We start from the raw sequence: 11,068 nt of genomic DNA, 5'->3' as shown, positions 1-11,068 counted from the left end.
ACAAAAAACTCCCAAATAATGCCATTAAAAAGTGAGAAAGAATATGAATAGACACTTTTTAAAAGAAGACATACAAATGGCCAACAAGCATATGAAAAAATGCTCAACATCACTAATCATCAGATAAATGCAAATTAAAACCACAATGGGATATCATCTTACAGCTGTCAGAATGGTTATTATTGAAAAGACAAAGAATAACAGACGTTGGGGAGGATGAGGAGAAAAGGGAACACTTACACACTGTTGTTGGCAATGTAAATTAGCACAACCTCTATGGAAACAGTATGGAGATTTCTCAAATAACCAAAAATAGAATTACCATTCTATCCTGCAATCTCACTACTAAGTGTATATCCAAATGAAGAGAAATCATTATGTCAAAAAGATACCTACAGTTGTCATACGTTTACCACAGCACTATTCACAATAGCAAAGATATGGAATCAATCGAAGTGTCCATCAGTGGATGATTGGATGTAGTATATATACACAATAGAATACTATTTGGACATAGAAAATGAAATCATGTCTTTTGCAGAAACATGGAGGGAACTGGAGGCCATTATCTTAAGTAAAACAATTGAGAAACAGAAAGACAAGTACCACATAGTCTTACTTATAAGTGGGAGCTATATAATGTGTACAAATGGACATAGAGTGTGGAATGATAGACATTGGAGACTCAGAAGGGTTGGGGGGTGAGTAGAGGGTGAATGATAAAAAATTACTTAATGGGTTACAATGTACATTATTTGGGTGATGGATATACTAAAAACTAAGACTTCACCACTACACAATATATCCATGTAATAAAATTGCATTTGTGCTCCTTACACATATACAAATAATAATAAAGATAATATATACAAACTGGTACTTAGGGAAATGGGTTATTTAATGAGGAAGAAAAAAGGCAGGAAGAAAAGATCATATGATGGATCACAAACTTCACTACCATTACAAGTTGTTGTGGGGCTAGCTTTGCTCAAAGCCATTGCCTGTTTTCAATGGGCTACATCCATCTTTGGCATTCCCATCTTAAAATGCAATTTTGCCTTCTCTAACCTTATGAATTCAGAGTAAAAGTATTCCTGAAAAGCTTGAAACCAATATATTACAACACAGTGTGGATTTCACAACATGATCAATTCTGGTTTTGCGCTGGTCATAATACAGGATCTTTCATCCAAGCATGACAAGGTGCTTCATACTCAGTCTATATTCTTCTCCACCTTTGGCAATTAATGGAGAAAAAGGTAGAAGGATGGCTGGCTGGCTTGAAAACAGAAGCAGAGCCAGAAATAGAACCTAGAAGTCTAACTTCTTTTTTTCACACTCTTTCTAAAATTATAGGACCATTTCATTCCTCCTCCTCCTTGTTCCATTGCTCTTCCCACTTGTGACTGTTGTTCACACCAGTGCTTCACGGAAATGACTTCCCTGGAAGTAAAAAAGATAGAATTGTGAAAGCAAAGTCCTGAATTTTCAACCGCCTATATTCTTGGAATGCCAGAGTAGGATATTTCTCATCATTTAGAGAGATGTTCAGAAATCATTATAAAAGTGTTACCAGGAAGTTTATTCTCATATATAAGTCAGATATTATCAGACTTTGTTTCTTTATGATAAAATCTGGTGTTATGACCTGTTAAATGGAAGTAAAATTATATCCTTGGTGAGTTTTATGAGGATTAAATGAGATAATTTATATAAAATACTTAGCTATCTTTAATTTTATGGATATAGATGAAAGGAAAAAGGGCACCATGTTACAACCTTCAATTTAATAAAACTTAAATAATTTTAGTTTCATAAATACTTCCCGTGTACCTTTTTGTGTGAAGAAGTGCCCTGTCCTCCTTGGAAGAGGAGCTGATACATGAGTTACGTCAAGTTTTCATTCTATGTGGGTGATTATGGGAATCACCGTGGATGAAAACAGTATACCAACAGAGTTAATGTCATCCTTGTTGAACTTTTCTTTAACATAGTGGCCCAGAGAACGTATTCTAGAACTGAAGTTGCCTTGGATCTAACTCTAGCTCCAGGCCTTTCTGAGTGTGTGGTCCTGGGCAAGTTTCTTAATCTCTCTGTGTTGCAATATCTTCATAATAGTATCTATTTCATTGAGTTGTGGTAGGGATTTAAAAAGTTCAACTCATGTAAGATTTGAAGAATTCAGCTTGGCTTGGTGGTAAGTCCTCATTTACTCTTAACTCATATCCTTATTTGTTTTAGTTTGTCCAGACAGGATGTACTGCGGGCTTGGCTGGACATTCATCAGGGCCTCAGAGGAGGAAGTGCCTTGGAGGGTCACCGTATTCTAGAATCTAGTCTTCCAGTTCAAACTCACTGTCTTGTAAGTGCCCTGAAACTTATACATCTGAAGGCTAATATTTTAATATTAATTTGCCACAATAAATATAGTTTATCTTAGTGGTTAAAAGCAGGAACTCCAGAGATGTGTTCTAACCTTGCTTTGGCTCAAATACAATTAGTTCCCTGTTCTTCAGCGAGTTACTTATCCCAGCTATACTTCTGTTTCCTCTCCTGTAAGATTACAGTACTCTGATTCTACCACCGTTTAAGGAATGTGATAAGGATTACATAATATAATTAATATAAAACATTTAGTACAACAGGCAGAGATTATTAGGGCATGACAATTTCTATGCTCTCTTTTCTGAGTACTCTGAAAGTATTTCTCAATTTCTCTTGCAGTTAGATGCAACCATGTGAATCAGTTCCCACCATTGGAATGTGAATACACATTTTATGTCCATTCGAACTGGCCCAGCAAACCTTCTATGTGCAATTCTTTCTCTCTTTATTAATCTATCAATTGAAATAAGAGATCTCTGAGGACCTGGGGGACGATGGTGTCAAGGATAAGAGAGGCCTAGGTTCCTCGTTGAATGTGTGGATTAGGGCTTCCTCATCCATTCCCACCCAAGACTCATGCATGACCGTAAGTGAGGGAAAACACTAAACTTTTATTGGGTTAAACCACTGAGATTCAGGGTTTTTGAAACAGCACTTTCGGCCTATCCTGAGTAATATAGCTCAGTAAGTGACTGCTCAGAATGACTAACAAATGTTACTTAATAACCATGATGAGCAGCCAAACCTTGGTGCTCAGGGTCATATTCGTTCCTCATACGTGGCTCCCCATGGGAAATTAAACAAGGCCTCTCTACATTTCCCAGGACGTTTCTGAGTAAAGGGATCAGAGCGAAGGGAGGTAGTTCTAACCCAAAGTGATTGTAGCTAGGCAAGAATGATACAGAAAACTCCACTTATCCCTCAACAGTCAACTTTTTCTATTAACCAGAATACTTCTGCTTTCTGATCCAAAGTCAAGACAGGGCTGGTAAATGCTGATACACTGTTTCCCTTTAGGATGGCCTGCCCGTCATCCCCGGGCATGCCCATCATCCCTGCCATGCTTGCACATCCTTTCCTTCCAACGAGAGTCAATGCAGTTGATGAAGTGTCAGCTCTGGCCAAATTACCAAAAATCAATTTGTTTTTCTCTGATAAGTTAGCTCATGTTAATGTGCCAAGCTGATGCTGTGTGTATGCAGTTTTAGGTAGACTAGTATCATCTGTGCTTCCTCGAGGCTATTCCCTAACTATTTTGATTAAAATTTGAGCATTTCCCCAAACTCTAACAACTGATTGATCAACATTGATAGATGGCTGATATTTCAGGGATAGATTTTAGCAGTTTTATCTTCGGAGACTAACCTCATTTTGAAGTTCTTAAAGTCACCTCACTTTTGCTACACTATTGTCTTACTGTTTTGAATTCTATTTATGTTTTGCCCCTTCCCAAGCATTCACTGACGTCACTTCACATTATTGGACATTCTGTTACATCTCAGCATTCCCAGGTGTCTGCCAGCTTCTAAGCTCATGTGAGGTTGGTACTTTCAGAAGCTTGAACATCTCCATGTGGTAGCTGGCATAATTTATTGGCCCAACATAGAGGAAACAATGAATTCCTAGAGATATACCATCTGGACTGCACCATCAGATGAGTTAGAGAGAGCTCTCTAAAAGGGGAAACAGATAAACTTATGCCCTTCCATTACTATAATTCTGTAAACTCAACAATTACATATTGAACATCTACTAGGCTCCAAGAAGTAGAAGTCTAATTATGAATTGGTCATAGTTTTATGCTGGGGGAGCATGTTGCCAGTGGGGAGAAATCAGCCATATTATTATTACATGACTTTTTTTTTTTTTTTTTTTTTTTTTGAGACAGGGTCTCACTCTGTGGCCCAGGCTGGAGAGCAGTGGCATGATCATGGCTCAGTGCAGCCTCAACCTCCATGGCTCAAGCAGTTCTTCTGCCTTGGTCTCCCAAGTAGCTGGGACTACAGATGCACGCTACCAACACCTGGCTAATTTTTGCCTATTTTGTAGAGATGGGATTTCACCATTTGCTCAGGCTGGTCTTGAACTCCTGGGCTCAAGCGATCTGCCCTCCTTGGCCTCCCAAAGTGTTGGGATTAAAGGCATGAGCCACTGCATGCAGCGTGACTATTGCTTTAATGAATAACTTGTTTTTGTTTGTTTAAGGAATGTTTAAATAATACATAACTTTTGTTTTGTACCTTTTAACTGAGGCCTAATTCACAAACAGTGAAGTAAACAGATCTTAGGCACAGGATTCAATAAACTCTTACATCTATGCACACTGATGGGATTATCATGCAGATCAAGACATAGAACATTTCCAGTGCCCCAGAAGGCTTGTTCATGACTCTTACTACCAACACACACCACCTGGAAGGACATCTCTAGCACTATGGGTTAGTTTTGTGATTTTGAATTTCATAGACATGGATTCATACAGCATGAAGCTGATTGTGTCTAGCTTCTTTTGTCTAATACTCTCTGTGAGATTCATCCATCCTGCTCTTGATATTTCTAGTTAGGGGATATGATGATAGAGCTGCTGTGAAATAAGCACACCTTTTGGAGGGGTGTATACACAGGATTGGAACTGACGAGTTATAGAGACACATATGTTTGCTTTAATAGATACTAATAAACAGTGTTAAAAGGGTATTAATTTGTGGTTCCTCTAGCAGTGTTCGCAGATTCTGGTTGTTCTTTATCTTCACCCAAACTTAATTTTGTTAGTTTTTAAAATTTTAGTTATCCTTATGTAGGTGTGGTAGTATTAGGTTGGTGCAAAAGTAATTGCAGTTTTTGCCATTACTTTGCATTTTCTTGACGACTGATACATTTATTTGTTAATTTACATTTGTATATTCTCTTATGTGAATTACCTTTTAATGTTTTTACCTTTGAAAAAAATTGGATTATTTGTTTTTCTTTTTATTAATTTGTAGTAATTCTTTACATATTTACATATTCTGGCTAAGAGCATTTTGTAGGATATATTTATTGCATTATCCTTACAATTTCTATAGAAATTGCAAAAATGGCTCTCCTTTTTTTCCCTTGATATTATGTCTTCTATCTTTTTCTTCTTCATCAGTGTTGTTTGGGGTTTAACAATTTGTTAATATTTTTAAAGCATGTTTTTTTGCCTTTGTTGATTTTTTAATTGCTTTTCTGTTTTCTAGCTCACTGATACCTACTTTTATTATTATTTCCTTTTTTCTACTTACTTTAGATTTAATTTTACTTCTTAGTGTCTTAAAAATGAAAGTTTAGAACATTAATTTTAAATCTTTTTTTCTAATATATGCATTGTTTTTGCTTTATATCGCAAGTTTTGACATATAGTATTCTCATTGCCATTCAGTTTAAATAATTTTTAATTTTTCTCATGACTTTTCTTTAACCCTTAGATGATGACTGCAGATTTGTTTACTTCTCCTTTTATTTCTGTCAACTTTGCTTTATATATACATTTAAATATTGAAATGCATGTTAAGCATGTATTTTTAATAATAATTTATTCATTTGTTCAAGCATTTTTCATTCATTTGTAAAACATGAAATGAGAAGAATGCAAAACATAAAGCTATGTCTATGTCATTTCATCATTTTATATGAGGTAACTTGTCCAATGCCTGTCTGTTTCAAGGAGCTCATAGTCTGGTAAGGAAAATACATGCATAAATAGGAAGAAGTGTTTATTTTATTTGAAAAAAAATGTTTTGGTGATTAGATTGGGTCACTCATATGTCAAAAATATCCCATAGATTTCCACTGGAGTTAAGAAAAAAACCTTTTATGTGTTCTGCCACTATCTGTCTCTGTCTTCATATTTTAGGGCTACTTTCTGACTTTTTTTTTTCCAGAACACACAAAAGCTTGTTGCTGCCTCAGAGTTTTTGCCCTTATAGTTCTTTCAGTTTATAACCCTTGTCTCAAGTTCATGGCATGGCTGATTTTTCACCTCTCCAACTCTCAGCTCAAATATCACCTCTAAGGTCAGGCCATGCCTGGCCACTCTACCTTAATTAGTCACCATCCACCTCACAGGTTACTTTCACATCATCACAGTTGGAAAGCACTGTGTTTATTCATTTGCTTTGTGTTCCTTCTACTAGGATGTAACCTTCATAACAATAGACATCTTGTTTTTCTTCATCTCTGTGTCCTAATTAGCTCACAGATAGGGGATACTCCAGAAATAATTATTAAATACATGAGGGATTTGGGTATGATTTGAGTCCCCACCCCTTTTCCTATACTCTACTCTCATCCCTTGCTGTTCCTTCCTTCCAAGGCCTTGATGTTAGTTGGTACCAGAATTTGGGGGGAAATTGCTCTGTATACATTATGTGAAGAAATTGAGGAATTATATTGCTTATAAGAGGAGTGCAGAGAGGGGTAAGGGTAGGAGCAAATAAGATGGTAGAAAGTGGAGTGCTAGACTACTTGACTCCTTTTGCTGCCCTCCCTCCCAAATTACGAGGCGCATGAAAAACTGACATTGATGTATAATAGAAATTAAAGGTGTTAAATTTTATTCACAAGTGGTGTAGTGATAGACAAAAGCAATAATAGAGGAAGCTGGAGCTTGAGAGATAGAACAGAGGAGGAGATGTAAAACCCTTGGGAATTAGCAGAAATATTGAGGGAGCATTTCCTGAAGCCATGAAAACAGAAAGTTCAAGGCAATGTTGCTTAGCTCTCATGGGGTAGGCAGACAACTAAAGTCTTTGATACATACAGAATTGTGACACATAGGCAATAATAGAGACAATGTGGAGGGAATGACTAAGACTGTCCACTGAACAAGGGAAGGGGGCTTCTTGTAAAGTCTTTGTATACTGTACATGAGAATTAAGATATATCTTGCACAATCATTCAATGTTTTCCAGGTAGATAAAGTGATTGGGGTAAAGCGCATTTCGGAAGAATGGTGGCACGAATTTGCCTTCATTAAAATAAATTCATTAAATGAAACTTTAATGGTGCCCACTAAATCCCAGACTCTGTACCAATTAGGTAATTCAATGGGTCTTATATTGGAATGGGGTTAGAGTTGACAGCATAGGCTTGAGTCAGATAGACTTGAGTTCAAATCCCAGCTCCACTACTTCTGAGTTGTGCAAACTTGGGCAAGTTATTCAATCTCCTTGTGCCTTGATTTCCTTATCAATAAGTGATTTGTTTTTAAAGAAGGATTCACAAGCAAACATATCTGGTTTTTTTGTTTGTTTGTTTTTGAGACAGAGTCTTGCTCTGTTGTCCAGGCTGGAGTGCAGTGATGCGATCTTGACTCACTGCAACCTCCGCCTCCCAGGAGTTCAAGCGATCCTCCTGCCTCAGTCTTCCGAGTAGCTGGGACTACAGGCATGTGCCACCACACCCAGCTACTATTTTTGTATTTTTTTGTAGAGATGGCTTTGCCATGTTGGCCAGGCTGGTCTTGAACCCTTGACTTCAGGTGATCCACCGGCCTCGGCCTCACAAAGTGCTGGGATTACAGGTATAAGCCACCACGCCCAGCCTGCAAACATATGTTGAACTCTTTGCACAGTGCCCTGCATGAGATAGATGACAGCTACTTCTTCCATGTTGTTAATTTGGTGTGAGTATATGTTACATGTATGTGTATGCAAGATAATAATCTTCTTGTAACCACTGACAGGCCTTTTTGTGAATGATGATGGAAAAGGCAAGAACCTTGTCCAGGTTCCTCTCCAGGGAGCAGGGGTGGGTTGTGATTCTTGATTTCATTCCTTTGGATATGAAGAGTTTTCACACAGAGGCAGCACAAATTTGTCTCTCTCCTAGAGGGTGGGGAGAGTTGCTGGGTGGATATAACTGCATCACAGCCTTTCTGGGTAAACTGGCCACTCCCTACTGATTTGTTATCATGCTAAATGTGTCTCCTCCCTTCCTTTCTGGAGCTTTTGCAGCTGTTCCTGGAAGGAGACCCAGTTGAAAGGGGTTGTTATGGACCAGGAACAGCTGGGATCTTTAATGATCTGTCAGCAGCTTACAGCAAAGTTCCAACACCCTGAGGTAATGATGGGGGTGGGGGATGTCTCAGAGGAAGAACTGATTATGCAATAAGCTGAAAGTCCCTTTGAAATCTGGTGACACAGTTTTTGAGAGGCCAGCAGGATGGAGAAGGACGTGGGGAAGGCTGATGAGAGGAGAAGTTCCTCTCTAGGGATCATTTGGGGCAAACAAATGAGATCCAAGGGGAGTTCCAATATAGGAAATAGGAGAGAAATCCTAGGGCCCAGGAAATTACAGACTCATAATTAGCTGGTCAAAGCAATCAATAGTCATGTAGATTGTCGTTTGCTTGCAAATTGCACACCTGGGGTCCCTTAGAAAAACTTGGCTTCAAGACTTAAGTTGCTGCTTCTGAAAGTAATGAACAATACTCTCTGTTCTGTTACTCATTATAGCATCGGTCCCCAAATCCTTGGTCTCTGCATTCCAACACAAAGTAAAAAGGATTGAGCAGGTTAGTATTGAAGAGCTTGGAAGCAGTGGCATTTCCAATGACCCCATTTGTTCAGTTTTCATGAAGACTAATGAGATAAGAAGGGGTTAGTTATTTTTGGATTTTTTTCCCCATAATTAGAGATTACTGTCTTGTGTTTTTCAGGGTTTTGGTTTTGGTTGCAAGTAACAGAAACCCAACGCTAATTAATAAACGGGAAAGTGTGTCAGTGGAAATGTAAGTAAGAAGAGATTTCATTTATTGGCCAATTCAAAAGATGACAAGCTTTAGGTGTGGCTCAGTCCAGTGGCTCATGATGTCTTCAGGACTCAGTGTTTCTCTGTTGTCATCTCTTAGTTCTATTATTTTTTCTGTGTTGGTTCATTATGAGGTTTCCTTTAGAGGGTGGCAGAGAAAGCCACTAGTTGCTCCAAGTCTTTATTCTACCAGCTCCACAAGTCCGACGGAAAGAGAAAACTGCTTTCCCAAAGGGTGTAAGAGGATGAAAGGCATGTCATCAGCTGAATTGCATCAGGTGTCCATCTTGGAATCAATCACGGTGCCTCTTATTAGCAAAGCCTGAGTCATAGGTGAGTCTATACTTGGATGGGGTAGTAAGGAAATCCCATGTTGATTGCATGGATGGAAAGTGGGGGTGTTGTGGTTTCATAATGGCTTATTAGGGTTCAATAATCAGAACACCAAATAATCCATGCTGGGAGGTAAAAATTACAGATATTCTACTTTATGCCCCAAACTAGACTTCAAATCTGTGCTGCTCTTCCAATCATGAATCCGCAGAACAGAGGATAGAAAGTTCAGGTCAATTCAAATTTGACAAACACTTTCCGAGCACTTACTATGTGCCAATATCCGTGGGAGGCCCTGGGAAACCAAAGATGAATGAAACACAAACTCTGATGTCAGAGACCTCACAGTCTGGTGTTTAAGACGATAATAGTCTGGATTAGATTCTGGTGTGATGAGATGGATTGTCTCATAAAAAACAGAGGGAAGGGATTATTTAACTCTGATGGGTGGCTGGGTGCTGAGAAGACCCTCAGAGGGTGTAACCTTTGAGTCTTAAGGAGGATTAAGTTTAAAGGGGATTTTGTTGGAGGATAAGCATCAGGGAAAGCATTCCAAGAAGAGAGACTGGCATATGCAAAGGTATAGTGTTGTGACCTCTGATTAAATATGGATGAGACAGGACAGGGAAAAACACACTTGTTAGATTGTGGCAAATGCCCATGTGAAGTGATTAAGTGACTGAAATTGGGCAGAGGTGGTGTGCTGGTAGATTCTAAGGTGACCCCAGTGATCCATGCCTTGTACAATCTTCTCCCCTGTGAGTGTGGGTGGAACCTGTGGGTATCATGACCTATTACTCGGTGAGCAGGTGATGTTATATTGGGAGATTGACTATAAGAAGGGGAGACTATCTGTGTGGTCCTGGCCTAATGACATGAATCCTTTAAGAGCAGAGCTTTCTCCAGCTGGTAGAAAAAGGGGAAGTACGAGACTTAAAGGTGGAGGTGGCCCCGTGGAAAAGACCTAAGGGTAGCCTGTGGGAACTGAGAGAAAACCTCAACTGGCAGCCAGCAAGAAAACAGGGACCTTAATCTTATGACCACAAGGAACTGGACTCTGCTACCAGAATGAGCTGCGAGGGAGATTCTTCCTCAGAAGCTTCAGATAAGAACTCCACCTGGCTGACCTTTGATTTTGGTTTTGTGAGAACTTTGGCAGATAACCCAGGTGAGTCTTCACAGTCTGAGTTAACAAGTTGGTATTGTTTTAGGTTGCAAAATTCGTGGTCATGTGTTACTCATCAGTAGAAAATGAATACAGGTGAGAACAATGAAAACATCATCATTAGATGACTCCTATTAGAGTCCAAGACCCTCAAAGAGGTGTAAGCTCTTCTGGGTTGGGTGTGTCTGTATATTATCTATCAATTTATAGTCAGCACCTATCACTCTGCCTGGTACATAGAAGACAGAAAATAGTATTGGTTGAATGAATGGTTGTGTGAATGATCAATTCTCACCATTACCACACGAAGGCTTCACTTTGCGCATCCTCCAGATGCTAATGAAGGTATGGCCTCCCTTTCTTAGAGTTGACAGTAAGACCCTGCCTACAAAGCTGAATTCCCAAGACAAC

The 11,068-nt window shown here is 38.9% G+C and overlaps 1 long non-coding RNA gene across 2 annotated transcripts in view; it reads left to right on the top strand.

Moving 5' to 3' along the window:
• Positions 1 to 5,935: 5,935 nt before the first annotated feature.
• Positions 5,936 to 11,068, top strand: part of LOC107972062 (uncharacterized) — a 33,829-nt gene continuing 28,696 nt past the window's right edge. The window contains exons 1-4 of one of the 2 annotated variants that reach the window (XR_010159660.1): positions 5,936 to 8,469; positions 8,865 to 8,923; positions 9,068 to 9,139; positions 9,353 to 10,660. This is a non-coding gene — a long non-coding RNA (uncharacterized LOC107972062). Of the gene's footprint in view, positions 8,470 to 8,864; positions 8,924 to 9,067; positions 10,661 to 11,068 lie in introns of both variants that reach the window. The other variant, XR_001720567.3, reaches the window with a different exon arrangement.

Source organism: Pan troglodytes, chromosome 7 (genome assembly GCF_028858775.2).
Source record: "Pan troglodytes isolate AG18354 chromosome 7, NHGRI_mPanTro3-v2.0_pri, whole genome shotgun sequence".
NCBI lineage: Eukaryota > Metazoa > Chordata > Mammalia > Primates > Hominidae > Pan > Pan troglodytes.
This window is presented reverse-complemented; position numbering and strand designations above follow the sequence as displayed.